This window comes from Equus caballus, chromosome 3, assembly GCF_041296265.1.
Source record: "Equus caballus isolate H_3958 breed thoroughbred chromosome 3, TB-T2T, whole genome shotgun sequence".
Taxonomy (NCBI): Eukaryota; Metazoa; Chordata; class Mammalia; order Perissodactyla; family Equidae; genus Equus; species Equus caballus.
In genome coordinates, this window is record NC_091686.1 from 87,044,908 (window position 1) to 87,065,553 (window position 20,646).

The 20,646-nt window shown below is 40.2% G+C and overlaps 1 protein-coding gene and 1 pseudogene across 6 annotated transcripts in view; both read left to right on the plus strand.

The window, feature by feature from the left end:
- CORIN (corin, serine peptidase) overlaps window positions 1-20,646 on the plus strand; it is a 210,761-nt gene that overhangs the window by 97,471 nt on the left and 92,644 nt on the right. The gene's annotated exons all lie outside the window — the stretch shown is intronic.
- On the plus strand, window positions 10,277-16,383 carry LOC138923478 (chromatin target of PRMT1 protein pseudogene; annotated as a pseudogene).

Below are 20,646 nucleotides of genomic sequence, written 5' to 3' on the forward strand. Positions count from 1 at the left end.
GAATGTTGTTGTTTGTATATTTGTTTGTTTTCGTAGTCAATTGACCCAGTTAGGTCACAAGTCCAGTTATACCTTCTGTGGGCTTTGGTTCCAATGTCAGTTTAGTTTTCAAGGCCTTCAAAGTGCTATATGGATCCTCCCTACCTGGGCCACGGGCTACATTGTAGTTTACTTCTCAAAGCCTTTCTATTCAAATCATTTTTGTGTGTGCGTACCTGGGGGATAAGCCCAAGACTTCACATGCAGGACTTCATGCAGCTCTACAAGACTTTCTCCTTGAGCTCCCTCCTCTCTGTGATCTTCCTGGAACTCCAGCTCCCAGGGACCCTTTCTTCTGGTCTTCTGCCCAAAAAGCTGTAGTTTCAGTATCCTGTCACTGTCATATCCCACCTCTGGGGCAAATAGGCAACCTAGGCTGCTGCTGCTCCCACTGTTGCATGAGTGCAGCTTCAGGCTTGGTACTCCTCTCCAGAGGAGGGTCAAGAGAGAAAACAACCCAGGGGAATTCCCTACTCTATTTGTTTTGCAGGGCCCCTCCCCCACATTACTCTGACCAGGGAGGGTAGTTTTCTTGGCCATGCCTGCCGTACAGTTCCATGATTTTGCTGCTCTGATGCTATGTGGGGAAATAGGGGTAGAAAAAGAAAAACACTAGAAAACACACTTCCTTATTAGTCATTCTTAAAAATTTGAGGTATAATTGACATATAACATTATATTAGTTTCAGGTGCACAACGTAATAATTCCATATTTGTATTAGACTTTTTTAAGCCTTGATTTCCCTTCCCAATCTGCCTGCCACTCTTTACTTTTTGGATACTGCAGATAGTTGCTTTATGTGTTCTGTTCACAATTTTTAGTTATAATCAGAGAGGGGATGAGGTGGAACATTCTTATTCCATCTTAACTGGAACTGGAAGCTTAGAATGTTACTTTTTACTTCTAATTAGAAGATACATAATTAGGCAGACAAACTAAACCCAATACCTTGACACAAATTTGTTGCCTGAATGAACGTATCCTCTCCTTCAGGATTTCTTGTCTGTGCTTGTTTAACTTTACCTTCAAGGGGTTTCTCTTAGATGTAGTATATTCTCTGACATTTGGGGGATGAGGATGGAAGATAGCTAAATGGAAGAGATTTTGAACTGTCTGCATGCTTGGGACTCCAGATGTTTCACACCCTGGGGTTATGCACTGTGGCAGGGTTGGAACGGGTAAGAGGCGTGTCTTTCTTTCATCCATTGGATAAAGGGACATTGTGAAAGGCAAGGTGGGAAAGGGAAACTGATGAGTCCCCCCTTGCATGTGGCCAGAAGTAGGTCAATTATAGAAAAGAGGGAATTGAGGATGTGGAAATTGATTCCTAAAAACTGTCTCTGCATGTATACTCCCTTGGAAAGACTTTGTTTCCCTCTAGGGAAACACATGCCACACTTCAAAGAGAAGCAAACAGACCTGGCTGTTCTCCTGGTTCTACTGCTTAAATGATAATCAAACGTTGAAACAGACACATATAGGATAAGAAGGAACACAGAAATGCGTATGCACATACACAGGTGATTGCATTAATACGTGGAATAAATATTAAGAACAGAAAAGTGCTGAGTAATTGTGCAGATAGAATAGCTAAATGTTAGAGGCTGGTGGGGCTAGTCTGTGGGAATGGTCTTTCACGAGAGATTTGTAGAAGGAAAGATCAATTACTTTTAAGTGAAGCTTCTCTCTGGTGAATAGGCAGTTACAGAATTAAAAATAAAAAAACAAAACAGAAGAAACAGTGGCCAGACTTTCCAATCCAAATAATAGTATTTTAATAAGAGTGTTTAATGATGATATTGTTATAATAGTAATAATAAAATATAGCACTTGCTGAGCACTTGTTGTATATGAAGTGCCATGTTAAGAGTTTTAGAGGCAGTATCTTATTTACTCCTCACAGCGGCACTGTGAGGATTATGGTTTTTCTTCTGGTCATGGACTACATGTTTGTGTTCCCCCAAAATTCATATGTTGAAACCCAAACTCCTAATCGAAGGTATTAGAGGTGGAGGCTTTGGGAGGTAATTAGGTTTAGATGAGGTCGTGAGGGTGGATCCCCATGACGGGATTAGTGTCCTTGTAAGGAAAGAGGCTAGAGCTTGTCCTCCCTCTGTGGCACGAAGGAAGGCCATGTGAGGACATAGCCAGGAAGAGAGTCTTCACCCAAACCTGACCATGCTGGCGCCCTGATCTTGGACTTGCAGCCAGAACTGTGAGAAATAAATGTTGGTTGTGTAAGCCCCTCAGTCCGTGGTGGTGTTGCAGCAGCACAGACTGACTGAGAGCCTTCCCACTCCAAAGTAATTTGCTTAATTACAGAGGTAGGACTGGGCAGAGCTGTGATTTGAACCCACTTGAATCTGGGCCTGTTAGAGTTCACAGACCCAGAAGGTCACTGTTGGAAAACGTAGCACACACATTTTAAAAGGAGAAAAGAGGATTTCTGTGTACATTTAACTTAATAGTATTCAAACTTAGCAGAAAATAGTGGTTCTGTGTACAAAGACTACTTAGTTAAATAATTTCTTTCAAACATTTAATTAGAATAGATTAAAGATTAGACTTATATCACTAGACCCACACAAGAAGGGAAGGGTTTATTTTATACAAAAAGTACAGGTTGTATAGGGACATTTCGCTGTATACGTATATAGCACATCATTATATATACAAATACTGTTCATTAACCTTATAATTTGTTATTGGATAAACAATGTTACCTGCGCACACTCCAATTGGCTTCTCTCTCTTTTCTTCCTCACGAGAATGTTCCTGTTTCTTGTTTCATAGTTGGCAGTTTGAATAAATCTCAGCACAAGAAAAAAAGTAACTATTTAGTTTAGAAGTGCTGATATTGATCTGGTTAAGAAGTCTGGAGTTTTGCTCTCAGTCTACTCAGACAAGATGTCAGAAATGTATGGCTTAATTTAGGCTAAGACTTTGCACTGAAAATAAGTCAGGCTGCTGGCAGGCTTCTAATTGAAGAAACATGTAATGCTCTGATCCGCCCGGTATAGAATAGTAGTAACAAAAATAAAAGAGCTTTGAAATATTTTTATGTCATGAAGTCTCTTATTTTGCAAGTGAATTTACAGATGTAGACATGAATGTACTGACCTTTTACATATTTATTGCTGTTATTTGTAGCACATTTTTGCTATTTTTATGAAGCAAAGCAATCAACTCCAGTTGATTTGGCTGGAGACTTGATAGAAAGTAAAATGTAAGGCTACATACTTCCCAGCAACAAAGCAACATCTATCCTTTAGAACCCTGTTCTGCTAAAATTAGTTCAAATGGACAGGGCAGAACGACAGAACATTTTATGTGAAATGTGGGGCTGATCATTTAAAATTCTTGGGGAACATTTGACCAGTTACTTCTGTCCACTGAATAGCATATAGAGGGTCTGAAAGAGTTAACGTTTTCTGAAATTGTCTAATATACCCAGCCAGTGGCCCCTACAAGATCTGCCTTTTCACTCCATAGGATTTTATGAAATATTATTTGGGATTGTTCAGCTGTTTCCAATTTTTTTTCAATTTGGATTTCAGAGGACTCCCTGCTAAGTATAACTTTTGAATAGAGGATTTTTTCAGATTTTTATAGGATAAAATCTGAAGACTGGAAAACTTCTTGCTTAACTGTGAAACTCAACAGCCAGAAGATTAACATTTGAACATTATAACAAAACAAATAGTATCTTGTTGTTCTGATAGAAAACAAACTGTTTCATATGATTTAACAGCCTTGTTTAGAAGAACAAATTCCTAAAAAGACTTCAGTAAAAGAGAATTATTCCTATGTTTTTCTTGTTTTCTGAGAACTCAAAGAAATACATTCACCCCTTCATTCAGCAGTTATGCAGCAGCAACTATGTGCCATTCATGCACACAAAAGATGTGTATGGAGTGCCTACTATGTGCGGGGGTTGTTTCAGGCACTGAGGATTAGGGAGCAAACAAGACAAAGTCTCTGTCCCCAAGGACTCACACGATGGAGAATTTGGTGATCCACTGGGGAGAGAAAAGGGTAGAAGGAATGAAGACAACCAGGTGTTTGGTTGGGAGGAGGTAGAAGGTGTGGGTCTCACTACTCACCAAGGTGTAGACCACAGGGCAAAGAACAGTTGGGAGAAAGACGCATTCGGACACATGAATTCCCTGGTTGCGTCAGGGTAGAGGTACCAGAAACTCAGGAGAGAGGTGTGAGCCGAGGGCAACAAGAGCCTGGGGGTCCTTAGTGTATACACTGGGCTGAAATAAAAAGCGTGGATGAGTGAACGTGAAGTGAAAGGAAGGAGACAAGAAGAAAGAGGACAAAACTTCAGGACATTTAAAGGGCAAGTTGCAAAAGCAATTTGGATGACATGCGTCCTCATCTGAGACCCACAGGAGTGGTGGGAAATGGCTCAGCCGATTCGCCTTTAACTGTGGCACGGACTGAGGGATACTAACGCTGCTCCTTCAGCACCTCTCCTTCGTCTCTCATGTTTTTCTCTTGATTATGAAACAGCCAGCACCCTGCTAGACTCAGGAGAGTTGTTTGAAAACAAATGTGGTTCATTTTATTTCATAGGAGGATAGAAAATGCATATAGATAACCATTGTTTGGTTTAAAGATTAGATTTTATTAGTTTATAGCTCAAATTTAGGCTACAATGACAACTGTCATCTGGTTCTTATAGTAATAATAATAATAAAAACAATAACAGCAGATTTTTATTGCATGCACGCTGGGTTCCAATTACTGTATTAAGTGCTTTATAGCTTTGTCATATTTAATTTTTAACCCCACCTAATGAGTATAAGCTATTGTCCTTATTTTACGGATAAGGAAACTGAGGCTCATCATTTCAGGATATTTCCTGACAAAATAACCTTGATACTCAGTACAATTTTGAATGATAGGAAGATGCTTTCAGTAATGAAGAAAATACCTTAAGGGGCACTAAATTAGCCCAACCTTTGGCATTGCAGCTGGGAGTCTCATTAGGATTGGTATTATGAGCAGCAAAATCAGCATGCTAAAAGTAATGTTTATTGCAGACAGGGGAATGGACTCTGAGAAACTGAGTCTAATGAGATAGTGATTCGTGTCACTAATGTTATGTGTCCATTTTGGCATTTGGCATCCACTGAGATGCCCAAAGGCAGTTATGTCTGGCAGGCTGAATTCTGGTCTATTTTTATTTCTACTTGTGATACTGTGCTCATTTGCCACCCGGTTTCTCCTCCCGTATCCTGTCTGTGTTCCTCCTTCTCAGCTTGTTGCCAGTTTATTACTTTCATGGTGTGATATGGGGCTATCTGTGTCTTTGCTCATCTCATATCTAGTACCTAAGCTTCCCAATTTCTTCCAGTCTTGGCGTGGTCCCTGAAGCGCTATCAACTGAAATTCCTACAACCAGCAATCAGTAAATGCAATAGAGTGTCTTTTTTTCCCTATACTTAAATGTGTTGCAAAAGCTTTATTTTTTATTCTGTGCTATGCCTGATATAGGTCTAATAGATTGAACATGAATGACTAAAATACTTGAGAAATTTGTCACTGGGATCCTGGTCCCGTTGTCACCCAGTAGTTACCCTGAGGAACTCAGGGGTGGGTTTAGATATTTAACTGTTTTTCCAAATTGTTCTTTTTCCTTTTGTTATGTTAAGGAGATGCAGTCACCAACCACCCTGAACCAGACCAAGCCTCACCAGGAGAGCTACGCCTATGACATTTGTCTTATTTTTAACGCTAAGATCTCCCCAGGAGGAACTTAGGCCTTATCATTGTAACCCACAGTGTATGTGGAAGCATATTTTCCACCTGAGCCAGTGCAAGTGAATACCTACTTCTTCCTTTTGAATATTCATCCCCCATCCGAAATAAATGTCCCTGCTTCCCTTTGTTCAGGGACGCCATGACTCTGGAAATGACTCCTCGTGGTCTCCTATTTACTGCAAATATACTTTACTTTGTGAGACAACTGCTTCTGGTGGAGGGTACCCACTTCGGTTTCCATAACACCATCTCATAATCTCTTTTGTACAGCACAAATGTCATTAGATTTAAAAATAAAAATAAGCAAACAAAGGCAATTGGTCATTTAGGTTTCATCACATTTTAGGGGAGAAGTAAGTAGTTGAAAGTGGTCTGAGCTGGTGTTGTACGAGTGAGAGATGGTATGGATGAAAGATTGGGGGCAGTGAATGAAAGGACTGAATGAAGGATTTCTTGGCTGGAAGGATACAGACTGGTTAGAGAGGAAATGAAAGCTGGGAAACCTGGAGGGGGCCTTTGAAGCTAAGAACGAGGAGTCTGCGTTTGATAAGGAGAACAATAGAGAGGCCACTCGCGGGGAGGGATGACCTGGTCAAAGCTGTGGGTGAGAAAAAACATTTTTTACCAACTGATAAAACTGAATATGTACTGGTTTTGCATGCCTAAGTTGTCTATTAGATCCATTGTTGTTGCTGTGAGAAACCCTGAAGGACATTACAATGGAAAATAAATGAGAAAAATCCATGGTTCTGAGATTTCTGAGGTTCAACACAAAACGTTGCTTTCCTTCAAGCAAATTAAACACTACTTCTCTTGTTCAAGGGGCAGGCGTCTTTTTGGTCTTGATAATTTGCTTTTTAAAAATATGCTTTAGTTCCTAGTTTCATAGTATTATTTCTATAGGAATTTTATTTACAACGTCAGTTACAACTAATAGGTATTTCTTTCCTTTCCATTATAATGAATATGTTCTCTCTCTCTATTTTCCAACATATTATTCTGTCCATTAACATTTTATTTTTAACAAGTGTGAAAGTGGCTTCATTTTAATTTACTTTTTAGTAATATTTGTAAAGCATCAACATTTTTGTCTGATAATTGAAGTCTTCTTTTTTTCAGCTGATGCACAGAAATAAAATTGCCTATTATCTATACTGAAAAACTGACGCTTTTCTCATAGTTGTATTTAGTTATAAATTATAACTACATTGCAAGTGCACATATACAAATAGATAAAGTACTATTTTTATATATATATGAAAAACACTATTCTATGTTATTTAACATTAATGTTGGACTGTGATCCTTTATATATTAAGTTAAAATTTTTCTTTGCTATATAAAGAAACAGTTATAGGAAACGACAATGGATCATGATGCTCAGGTAACAGCTCTAATTGTGCTTCTGACAGAGAGCAAAGGTGTTTAAATGCCTTTTGGCTAACACCATCATGTTGACTCAGAGACCTATGAGTTGCAAACATTGTATGCATAAAACTTTCACAGTTATAACTCAATCTCTTGTTCATTGATATAGCTTCATTTTATGCCTTTGTTCTTCCAAAATCATGCAGTGGAACCAAAGTTTAGGTCTGTGAAAGCCCAAGGATAAATCAAATATTGGAAGATCATGGTTGTTCACACTAAGCACTGAATATTCTGAATGAGTCATTGTATAAACTGAACAGATGTTGGGAGCAAGTTGGCGTAATGTAATGAACCTCATTCTCATCATATATCACTCTTAGTGCCTCCAAGGGTAGATGTGCTTTTTAAAGAACCAATTTACTACTAGGAAGCGACATAAACATTAGGGAAAATTAGAGTACTACATTTAGTTCAATTGAGTATGTCAAATGACAATTTGAATAGCTCCCTTAAAATTCAGCTGTTGAAATTCTTCTACTTTTCTCCTTGCTCTTCAGGGAGGATACCTCATGCCAAACAGATGCAAAGTTTAGACTTCTCTCTCAAAGGCTCCCTAGAGGAAGCTTGAACCATATTCCTTGGCAAAGCCATTCCCTTCTCTCATACTTCTTAGGAACAGGAAATGTGTCCCTGCTTCATATAGCAGCATAGGCATTTCTTTGCATTAGTCCTTAGTGGAGAAGAAAAGGCATTTGTGCACCTTCCTCCATGAGGTCTCTCTTTGTGTGTCTGAAGAATATTATGAAGGTTAGGATCATGGAACCAGTATCATGAGGAGGTCCTGACACAATACCAGATACACTTCTGGTGTGTTCTTCTTTGTGGTAGATTGTTCCTGGCTCCATGATCATACTCTTTGTTTCTGATATTAAGGATGTTCCCTTGGTGAGATGATGACATGCTTTCAGCTTGTCGTAATCAGTAGATTTTGATGGCAATATTTACTTATTTCTTTAGGTTAGAGTCCTTTGCTTTTTTCCTTAGTTTTTTGTGTTTGAGCTATTCTAACTGAAATAAATTATATCACCTAATATTTCCTCCTATTTTAGTTCTCTTCACTGTTCTTATTTAGCCAAGATAATTTAGAATTCCAATTCTTTGACAATCGTCTTGCTTTCTTAGAGCTTCTTTCTTATAGTATCCCAATTACTACTAAATAATAAAATGATCTTGAAGCCAGGACTGATCCTTATCAAACATCATTTAAAAACATTAGTCACAATATCAACATTTAAAACATACTTACATATATATATATAAATATATACGTAATCACTCTCCTGAGATCTCTTATTGTCATCCAGTTTTTTACTGCATTGACAGCTGATTTGTTGATTTAAAATTGTACCCATCATTTTCCTTTAGCTAAAGAGTCTGTCGACTTGTTCTAAATTGGAGTCAGCAAACTATAGCCTGTGAGCCAGATACAGCTTGTAGCCTGTTTTATAAATAAAGTTTCATTGTGTTTCAATCTATCATCTAGGGCTGCTTTGGCTCTACAACAGCATAGTTGAACAGTTGCAACAGAGACTGTATGCATTCCAAACTTAAAAAACTTACCCTCTGGCCCCTTATAGAAAATGTTTGCCGACCTCTGTTCTAGATGAATTCATATTTGCTTAAGAGCATTGGATTTGACATTAAGAAAGCTGAGTTCCACTCCCGCCTCTCCATTCTAGCTTTGTGACCTTGGCCAAGTCATGTTGACTCTCTGGCCTTGATTTCCTCATCTATAGGCCGGGGAGGCAGGACTGTGTGATTGCCAGTCTCTCCCAGCTTTAAAATTTCAGAAATCTAATTAATTCTATTTTACCTAACATAATTTAAAGTTGGTTATTTTCTTACAGATTAAATTTGGGGTTTGTAGTAATCCCTTCTGAGTATATAAGATACCCATCCAAATTTCCACTAAATATTTAATGATATAAAAATAATAATATAGCTTGCCCATATGAGCTCTATATGTGCCAAGTATGGAGACAAGTACTTTATCTTATCTCTTTAACCTTCAAACTACCTCTGCATAGTGGGTGTGTGTTCACACTGCTGGTAAGAGGCGGAACTGGGCCTTGAACCCAGTTCTAATGGTAAAGCTCCATGCTCTTTCCACTGAAGCAACACTGTCTCTTTTCATGTGTCACTTCTATTTTAATTCAGTCATTTGAACATATGGTAGCACTTCACTCATCCAGATGTTGCCACCTAAATTATTCAGAACACAACCAGTGATTAAAAAGTAAAAAAACAAGAAAGATTAACTACCAAATAGATGTTCACTCCTGCCATTAAAAATATTACCCGAGGTCCTTTTTCCATAGCCTGTTCACTTTTACTTTTCAAACAAATCTAGAAACTTGCTCCTTTTGTTTCCCCAGATCTCTATAATTAATAGCAAACGAGTTGGAAATGGAGATGGATAAAACTATTGGTGCAGGTGTGTCTACACCGTGGAGATGTTGACGGCTGAGACTGCATTGAAGGAGGGAGGACAATACATAAATAGCAAGCACCTAAAGCAGGCAGCAGTCTTTAGCAGCTTAGCATAGGGACAAATTCACCCCAGCAACCTCCCAGCAGCGCTGGGAAATTTTTGCTGCTCATCCTAAAGATCTTGGAGCAGCAAGGAAATGTTAAAAATCAGCACACTCAATTTCAGAAGAGAACGAGTGTTCTATTTCACAGAACTTTAGTAAAATTATGAAAGCTACTAAGAATCTTAAATGGATATGCTTCAGCTATTAGAATATTTTGCTGTGTGGAATATTTCCTTCCTTAGAAATGCTGAACAAAGGAAATACTGCCAAGTCCAGATTATCTAAGAAAGCTTTCTCCAGATTTTCACCTATTTCATCTCACTTTTCCGCTCTCTGTTATTATCTTATTCATTGTTCACTCTTGAAAATAGCGCTCTAGAGATAAGTAATTACTTAAAAGTCTGCCTTCTCGGTTCCATTACCAGATTTTTTCCACACCTAATTAAATCTTAAGATTTTCTGTTATCTCTTTTTGTTCCCTATAGCTTTAAAGAAATTTTGTTTTCCTTTTATTCTTTTTTTTCAAAGTAGAAGCCCATTTTTTCCCCTCAGTTTTTAAAAACCATCTTGCCCTGATCCACTGTGTATCACTGATTGTAAAGTTAATCTTATAGAAGGTAAACTTCTTTCTTCTCTCGCCAGACTTTTGTTGGGGGGAGAAGGGGCGGGAGGGGAGGAGCGGATTTGCTGGCTCTTTCTGTTTCTCTCATGTGCTCAATTCTTCCTTTCTTCTTTCTGAGGCACAGGCATTTCTGTCCCTGTTGACTCTCTAACCCAGCACTTCTAATTGACTACTTTGAGGAATATTTTAACACCTCACACGTTTTTTGAGGTAATATTTTATGCAATTTATTTTCGGAAAAATGTGCTAGAACTACTTGTGGAAGCTAAGAGATTTAGGAACATTGGACTAATTTATCCCTCATAACTCTGTGTGCAAAGGCTGGGAGGGGGAGGGTTGTTGCCCACTGATACCCCAAGCCTGTTGCAGTATACTTCCTTAAAATAAATACCTTCTTGGTTTGGCTGCCTATATTATGATGTCGATTTAATAATGTCAGTAATAATAAAGAAGGTTAAATTTATCGAAAGCTCACTTGGCATCAGATACTGTGCTAATGGTTTACACGTATCATCTCAGTTAATCTTTGCTACAATTCTATAAGGTAGATACAGTATTACACACAGACTTTAGCAAATAAATGGGCTCTATTTCAAAGATATGTTTGCAAATCAGTTATTTCAAACATGAAAGATATCATAGAAGAATGTAGTGGGTACATTTCTAGACTGGGCTGGATTACCGAAGCCTGTCAGACTCATAGCTGACATGTGTAAATGAGTGTCTCTGTGGGAAGGTACACCCAGAGTCCTCATTGGGATGTGATGGACCACTTTCTTCCTGGGGGCCTAACTTTCATACCAGGCACTGGACTTTATTCTCAGATTCGTCTTATGAACAGATGGACAATGGGAATGAAACCTCCCCAGTTTCAAATCATCTGTATTAGTTATAGAAAACTAACCTGCTGTAACAAAAGACATCCTGAAACACATTTTATTTCTCTAAGTGGTAGATCCAAGATGAATTTTCCATTTGCTGGGTCAGCCTTGCCCTATGAAGTCATCAAAAGACTTGGGTTCCATCCATTTTTTGCTTCACTAATCCCTAGACCGTGGTCCTTATCTGAGTGATTGAAACTAGCTGAACCCTGTATCTGTGCTCCAGCTTGTGGGAGGGCAAAGAGAGGAAGTGCATGGCAGCAAGTCCCTTTTAAGCAGGTAAAGTAGAAGAAGAATTGGCTTATGTTATAGGGTGGAGAACTCAGTAAGATGGCCACACTTAGCTACGAAGAGCCTGGAAAATGTAGTCATTAGCTGGGCAACCATGGGTGCACCTTAAACTCCATTACTATGAAAGAGGTGGAGAGTGCATTAGGGTGAACAACCAGCAGTCCCTGCTCTATCACAGTGGTGGTTGCTGTGTCTAGACGGTGACTCCAACAGCATGGAATTTGGTGGGTGTGGCAGAAGAGATGTGGGTGGAGGATGGATACAGTGGTTATGATTTGAGAGGTGATGGGAGGCTGGGACCCCTGCCATTGTAACTTTTCAGGACTTGTCACAGGCTTTCATTTCCATCTCACCCTCCCTGTCTTTCTTTTTCCTCTGGAGGCCTGAGGGCAGGGCTGGCTTCATGTGCGGGTGACCTGTGCAATGGTACAGTGCCTTGTGCTCAGAGGGCTCCAGGCTTGGTTTAATGCTCTGCTGTCGCCATCTTGAATTCTTAATAGCTTTATCTTTAAACTTGTGTTTTTTGAGTGAGGTTTGGAGCGTGTGTGTAAGCAGCAGAGATATGTTAGGTGGTAGTGTGTGTACACGAGGGCACATGCCAACCAGCACAGCTGGGTGGTGTGGGTGCTGAGCAACCCAAGGCACTTGTAAGTGCCTCAGGACTCTCTGGGACTCCACAGAGCCCCAAGGTAGCGGGCTTGGGCCCATGGGGTCATGGTGGCCTCACAACCGCAGAAGCAGCAGGAGTGGCAGTGGTGGCCTTGGCCCCGGGGTGGAGGAGGGTTCCACATGGGGACCTGTGGGAGGCTGGCTTGGCCATTGTCCCTGGAGCCCATCCATGTGGCATCTGCACAAATATTAACTCTCCAGCCTGAACCTTGGGACAGGAGCCGCTGGCACTCTGACAACAGAATTTGTTAGTAAATTATTACGCAATAAATGCATACACATGAACAATGCAATAAAGCATTTATCAGGGAGTCACTAGAATTCCTCAAAGAGTTTAGAATCTTTGGTATTGAATACTGAAACGTTGCAAGATGAATATCCACAGGCTTGGAAGTAGAAATTACATTTAACCACTGTCAGTGGAAAAGAACATTACTTTCGCGTGAACTTCAGATGAACCATTTATTCACAAGGAAGACGATATAAAATGAAAATTTTTCTTAAAATTGACAATACAACTATAGAATGTATAAACAGGCATTCTGAATGGTATATAATTTTTGATGCCATTTTTGATTTCTTGAATGACCTCCACAATTTACCAAAAATTTCAGAAGAAACATTAAAATGCCATTGTATAAATTTATGTTTAAAATTAAATTCAGATTTACACAAAACTAATTCACGTGAAGAGTTAAACATTTCATTAGATTTGCTCCATGAGGATCATCAGCTCTAGATATACTAAAATTTGTATTTTGAAATAATTTATCAGAAATTTATCCCAATGTTGTCACAACCTATAACATACTCTTAGTTCCAGTAGAAGTTGCATCAGAAGAAATATTCTGTCAAAACTAAAAATTAACAAAAATCTTTTGCAATCTTGCATCTTTGTAGAGCTGCTGATGCCATTTTCAATTATATAGATTGAAAATAATGTTGCTAAAAATCTACTTTTGATGACTTAATAAATGAATTTGCAGAAAAATGAGCCAGAAAAGTCTTATGATCAATCAAGATGTCACATTAATAATGTACTATTTGTTGTATCGTATTAAATTCTGACATAAAATATTAGTTTTTGTGCAATTTGTAAGTTTATGTTGTTCTTCATGTGTCCCTATTACTGTGATTATGTTTTATAAGTAATAAAATATTTTTAGAGGAAAGAATGTTTATATTTTAGTATCTTTAAAGCACTTCTTTTCTTACTAGGGCCCTGCACCTTCATTTTCCACTGGGCCCACAAATTATGTAGCTGGTCCTGGCTGTGGGCCTAGCTATCTACTCAGCCTTCTGCAGCTACCTATTTGCTGCCTTCGCTATGCCTGCTACTGAATAGCTTGAAATCCCATAGCTTCTTCTTTGCCCTCAATCTTATAGCTCTTTTGAGGTTTTTAAGGGATTTTGATTACCAATGATAAATGAGAAAGAGAGGAAGTCAAGGCCTAGTTCTTCCTCAGGCCACTGTCCTCTTCTGTTTCTTTGCTCAGTTCTTGCCTTCTGGGAAAGTCAAAAGCACGGGTAGCTGACAGCTAGCTCTTGGTTGCACAAAGACCTGATATCAGATTCATTTACATTTTTAGAGCATCATTCCTGAGCCTTTTGAACGCTCATTACAGGAGCAAAATTGAATAGCAATTTTCCCCCAGTGATCTCGTACAGTATGGCCAAGATGCCTACCCCCTGGGCTCTTCCTGCAGTAGAATTGAGTGAATCAGGCTAGAACCAAGGCTTGTGACTGGAGAGAGTTTCCAAACCACAGCATCTCCAACAGAGGTGGGAAGAGGGAAGAGGGAGGAGGAGGGTAATCAGCGGGTGGGAGAGAAGGCACACTTGTTTGAGCTAATCATTTGCAGGTGGTTGTTTGTATGTAAGAGTCACACAAAAAAATGAGTAAACAACATCAAAGCATCTGTGGTAGGCAGGATAATGGTCCCCCAAAGATGTCGATATCTTAATGCCTGGTATTTGTGAATATAGTAGGTTACATGGCAATGGGGAGTTAAAGTTGAGGATGGAAATAAGGGTGCTACTCATCTGACCTTAAAATAGGGAGATTCTCCTGGATTATCTGGGTGGCCCCAATGTAATCACCAGAGTCCTTAACAGGGGAAGAGGGAGGCAGAAGAGGAGAGTCAGAGATGTGATGACAGACACAGGATCAGAGAGATGCTGCGTTGCTGGCTTGAAACATGTAGGAAGGGAGGCACGAGCCAAGGAATGAGGTCAGCCACTAGAAGCTGGGAAAGACAAGGAAACAGCTTCTGCCCTAGAGCCTCCTGAAAGGAACAGCCTTGCCGGCCTCTTGATTTTACCCCAGCGAGACCCATGTCAGGCTTCTGACCTGCAGACCTGTGGAGAATAAATTCCTGCTGTTTTCAGCTATCTAGTTGAAGGATAATTTTTTTCCAGCAGCAATAGGAACCTAATACAGCACGCTTCAGTGTTTATATTAAAAGTGTGGGCTCTGGAGTCAAACTGCCTGGGTTTGGGTTAAGTAGCTCTGCCACTTGTTAGCTGTGTTAATAGGGGAAAGTTACTAACCTTTCCAAGACTTGGTTTCATCCTCCGATAAATGAGGTTATCATCTCATAGCTGTGTTCCAAGGAAAAGTGAAAGCGAAGCCTTTAAGACATTGCCTGCTAAATAGAAAGTATTAGCTTAAACGAAGTCATGGATGTCTGATCCTGGATGAAATTTTTAGTGAGGCAAAGGACTTCCCCTCCTCTCTTATTCCTCTGAAGTTCTTGGTTGCCACTTCTTTGGCCCCTGCTGACCCTGGGTTGACCCTTGGTCTCCTAGGGCCTTTACCCAGGTATGTCCTTGGGGTGGGAGCCCTTTCCCATTTTTTCATACTAATTTTTGATACCTTTTAAAAAAATAAATAAAACAGTGTTTTGGACAGCGAGCGGGAGTTGGCGGTAGCAGCTGTAGTGGGACAGACGAAAGGCAGGCAAGGGCAGGCCGGGCGAGCAGGCGGACCGGCCGACCAGCCAGCCAGCCAGCCAACGGCAACGAACTAACCTAGCAATTTACCGCTTACACCTCTGACCAACCGCCCACCAACTTAAGCCGAGCCCGTCCACCGGCCACTCAGGTCCGGCCGGCCGCCGGCCCGCCTGCCGCAACCGTGGTGGCAGCCCCGGGAGGAGCACTGGCGTCTGTTTCCTTCGATTCTCGGGATTTGAAGATGGCTGCACAGTCAGCGCCGAAAGTTGTGCTAAAAAGCACCACCAAGATGTCTCTAAATGAGCGCTTTACTAATATGCTGAAGAACAAACAGCCGATGCCAGTGAATATTCGAGCTTCGATGCAGCAACAACAGCAGCTAGCCAGTGCCAGAAACAGAAGACTGGCCCAGCAGATGGAGAATAGACCCTCTGTCCAGGCAGCATTAAAACTTAAGCAGAGCTTAAAGCAGCGCCTAGGTAAGAGTAACATCCAGGCACGGTTAGGCCGACCCACAGGGGCCCTGGCCAGGGGAGCAATCGGAGGACGAGGCCTGCCCATAATCCAGAGAGGCTTGCCCAGAGGCGGACTACGTGGGGGACGTGCCACAAGAACCCTACTTAGGGGCGGGATGTCGCTCCGAGGTCAAAACCTGCTCCGAGGTGGACAGCCGTAGCTCCCCGAATGGGCTTAAGAAGAGGTGGTGTTCGAGGTCTTGGAGGTCCTGGGAGAGGGGGCCTAGGGCGCGGAGCTATGGGTCGTGGCGGAATCGGTGGTAGAGGTCGGGGTATGATAGGTCGGGGAAGAGGGGGCTTTGGAGGCAGAGGCAGAGGCCGTGGACGAGGGAGAGGTGCCCTTGCTCGCCCTGTACTGACCAAGGAGCAGCTGGACAACCAGTTGGATGCATACATGTCGAAAACGAAAGGACACCTGGATGCTGAGTTGAATGCCTACGTGGCACAGACAGATCCTGAAACCAATGATTGAAGCCTACCCGCCCTCCTGTGAGAGACTCTTGTTAAAGTCACCACATCTGTACATAACCTTGAGATAACACATGAGAAGAAACCTGATTGATGCTGGAAGGACCTATCACAATAGGCTGTGGATTTACTTGCCACCAGTTTGTGCATTTAGTGTGTTCCTTTTACTTTTTTGATACTGTGTTGTATGAAACCCTTTTTTCTCTGACTTGGGTTTTGTTTTGTTATGTTGTTTGGGGTTTTTTTTTTTTTTTCCTTCACTGAAATTTCTCCTTGAACGTGAATGTGTTGGCCTTGTGGCTAGGACACCCTCTTCCCACCTCTTTCTCCTGTCACCTGTTATACTGATGTTCTAACATTTCCTCTGTTGGTTTCTGTGCCCCCATGAAACAAGTCCCCGAAAGGAGCCCATCAGTGTTCCTCCCTAATGCATAGGTTTCTGAGAGTTAGGTCTGTTCTACATCATCTTTAATAGCCTCTTAGAAGTGTTTAGAAAACGTGGAGCTCAGAAATGGGTTATGCCTTGTTGATATTTTAGTGTAGTAAATTAGGAGCATTGAAATAGCTACAGGGCCACATAATAGGTTACACATGGTAGCAGTTCTGATTTGATTAAAGTTGCTACCATGCACATTGACACATAACCAGTGTGCTGGGTAGTGTATGTACACATTCTGTCTTGGAATGAGATTTATAAACTTTCCTCTTGGCTTTGCATCATATCCAAAGAGGTACTATTGGCTTGACTTAGACTTGCTATAGAGAGGAATAAGCCATTTGGTTTGGTGGATGCTTCAGAAGGAGAAAAGAATGGGAGAAAGTTGGCAGATAACCTGCTGAGAGGGGTCAGAAAATACCCATGCTGAAATGCTATTCTTGTGTTTATCCCAAACCAGTCTGGGGCTTCTCTATTTATTGGCTTTGTTTGACCCTTTACTTATTTCCCTTGAAGTTTTAAGTTCACCCATATTCTGTCAACTGTTCGAGTTTCCATGGAATCTTGTATTTCTGGTTCATTATAACAAGAAATTGTTCTCTCAAATCGAAATAAATAAATAAATAAATAAAACAGATAAATATATAAATACTCTCTCCCGAAGTATTAATCGCTGATAATAGCTTTGTCTCTTATGGTCTCTGTAAGGCTTTATGATTTCTGCCATGGCTAGCATCGTGCCTTCTGCAGACAATCTCCAGAATTCTTGGTTGGTTGAATAAATGAGTCCCCAGAAACTGGCTTTTAATTGAGGACTTTTGGCTTAAGTTAAATGAGTAAAATCCAAACTGAGGAATATCAGCTGAGAAATATTTCAGGCAGGGAGACCTCCCTGGAGCCATTTGAATCAAGCCAAATTTTATGAAGTATTTGGCCCCCTTTTCTGTCTATTTGTAAATGGCCCTGGAATGGCTGTCACAGACTTTTCTTGGGATAGTTACTGAGAAAAATTGGCAGTTCTTTTCAGAGTTCTTAGAGCAGAGAAGTTTGGAGCTTATGATACTAAAATTTCAGAAGAACTTTTCTACAGCTGTGAAGAGATTCATTTCAATCTAAGTGCCATGGGGAGACATTCTAACAGGCATTTGTAATGATATTTTCTTGTAAATGAGATCACCTGCTGAAAAATCCATCTCGAATCCACAAAAATCACATATGTACAAATTAAAATTCTAAAAATGCATAAAAAACCACTTGAAGTAAAACTGACTGGGTAATAAGTGGATTTCTAAAATTATTGGTTATTATGAGAATGGAAATAGTCAATTCTGAAATAAATGCACAAAGTCCGTATTAGTGTTCCATAATGTGCTATATTTAAAATGAAAAATGATTTCTAAAAGAAATGTGATTTTATTTTAACATAAATACTGAAAACACATATAATACAATTGTTTTCAAGTACTGTCACCCACATGGACACTTCCCACAAGTGTATTATCGTCTCTGTGCTTCAGTTTATGATGTGGTTTCCGTCTGGTGGTTGGTGTTAAGAAAGGTACTTGCTGGAAAGTAGTCACCAAATTTCTCCTCTTTGGCATTTTGCTGAACCTTGAATCTAGAAAGCAACTGGAGACGTCTTTTATTCCATTCCATAAAATATAGATCAGGCTATGTATTTTATATTTTGACCATTTCAGTGATATGGGAAGCTTTCTTATTTGAACAAAAATCAATCAGTCAGCCTGTATCCTTCCTCTATGGCCATGTCAAAATCAGTTTTGACTATTAGGAAATCTGACCTGGTTTCTCTATCTCTGTGGCCTATTTCTCCTGTATTTTGGCCAGAATGTGTCTCTTAATTTCGGCCTTAGTATTTTCCATCTGCTCTGGGAAGGCTATGGACTGAATGCAAAGTTTGTTTAGCCCACTCTATGTGCCCGCCACTCTTCTAAGACCTGTGACTATAGCAGAAAACAAGAGACAAAAATCACTGCCCTGACAGAGTGTCTGTTCTATGACACGTATACATATGGTTTGTAAAGATGTAAATCATAAAGACTGACATATTTGATGTCATATGCATGTGGAACTTTTGTATAGGTAAAGAGACTCTGAATTTAAAAGACAAATAAGTGATGGCTTGGGAGAAAATGGCTGCATCAAAAAGAGTTCTGATAAATCAATAAGGAAGAAAACCAATGGATAAATGTGCAAAAGATATGAGTAGGCATCAATTGTGATGGGCTTTTCCATTCTTTGTAGTAATAATTGACAGAATTGGGATTTCATTATTGAAAAATTACCAGTTGTAGACACAAGCAAAGGATGCCCTTTGGAAAACAGAAGTTTCCCAGCTGGAATTCTCCCCGAGTCTCCGAAACCTCTTAGGTGGTGAGGGTCTCCGGCTGAGTTCCTCCCTGTAGTGCCTCACAGGGTCCGTGTGCTGAGTATGGCTGCCATCTTGTGATTCTGCTTAGAAACTGCACATTCCCTGCATTTTTGGAAGAGGGAGAAAAATGGACCTTTTCCCAGCAATATTGCTCCCAACCCATTCACCACTGACTGACTCTCACATCATAAAAATTCCCAGGATTAATTTAAGCACTGCAGGTTGATCAGTAGAGTATTTTTAGATGAGACTGCATCACTGCTCAAATTGCAGTAATGACAGTTTATAGTGATAGGCATATTGTTTTTGACTTTCCGTTATCCGTGGTAACGTCTTTTCTCCTCTCAGGGATAACGTGCACTGCTCCCTATTTGACTCAGGGCTGATCTCAATGCCAGATTAGTTGCTATACATTTCTGGTCTCTTTTTGTCCCTCCCAAAACTTCAGCCTCTCCTGAAACTTCACCTCTTCCTGCCTTGGCTCATTCTATCCCCCGACTGGATCACTATATCTTGTTCACAGGGGATATTAATCCTGTTTACCAGTACAAAGGAATAGATGAATCCTGTGAAGATTCTGGAAAAAATTTTAGCAGATTTTTCCCCCTCCCTCTGAGCCCTTGGGTGCTGTGTACCCAATCTTCTGGTCTCAGCAAGTTGGCAGCTATGACTCTGGAATGCAAGTTAATTAAATGGTGCTTATATTTAGTTTTGGGCAAGGTTGATTTTTTCCATGTTAGGTTTAGTCTGTGTGGCTTTGTTATACACAATCCTGGTAACTATGGATACTCGGAGAGATTTTACGTAGCTGTGCTGTGAAAGGCACGCGGTGGTAGAAAAGTGGAGGAAGCATGGGAGAGGGAATTCAGGGACCTCTGTGTTCTACCAGTTTGTAAATCATATAACAGGCCACAAACGATTTAACAGTTAAAGTCAACATTCCTGGAGCAATTGACTTCCTTTTCTGTCTACGAGCCAAAGAAAACTTAGGAATTCTGTCTCTGGATGTTGTTATATTAGCTTCTGTGTGTGTTGATCTCTTTAGAACCATGTTCTTTTCCAGTTATCTTAGTTGTTACAAAGAGTCCAGTTGCTCTCTCATTCCACACCAGAGCAAGCAGTGCTGTGTCCACAAGGTCGGAGAATGAGACCCTCTAACTATTTTTGGTTAACCTTTAAGCACAATGCGTTTTTCAACTCTTTGTGATGGCCATCTTTCAGAAGTGAATTACACACTTCCCAACCATAGTAAACAGAACATACTGGGCTTTACCCTATTCAGTGCCAGGCGCTTTATATCGTTACTGATTAATATGCTCAAAAACAATCCCAAAGCAGGCGGAATTCAGATAAGAAGCTCCAAAAGGTTCAATAACTTGCCCAAAGTAGCATAGATAGCTTAATTTAAATCCAAATCTGTAGTTTGTTTGTTTTTTTTTACAAAATAACTTTTATTTTTGTATCTCAGGGTCATTTTTGTGAATAATTACTTTTCTTGTCTGTAGATCCAGTCAATATCAGTATAGATATGAGGGTGAATGTTTATGAACTAATTTCTTCACCATTAACTTCTTTTCTTTTAATCATAATAGCATTTGTAATTAATGTCACGTGATTGTTTGGGGGTGGTTTAAGCTTGAAGG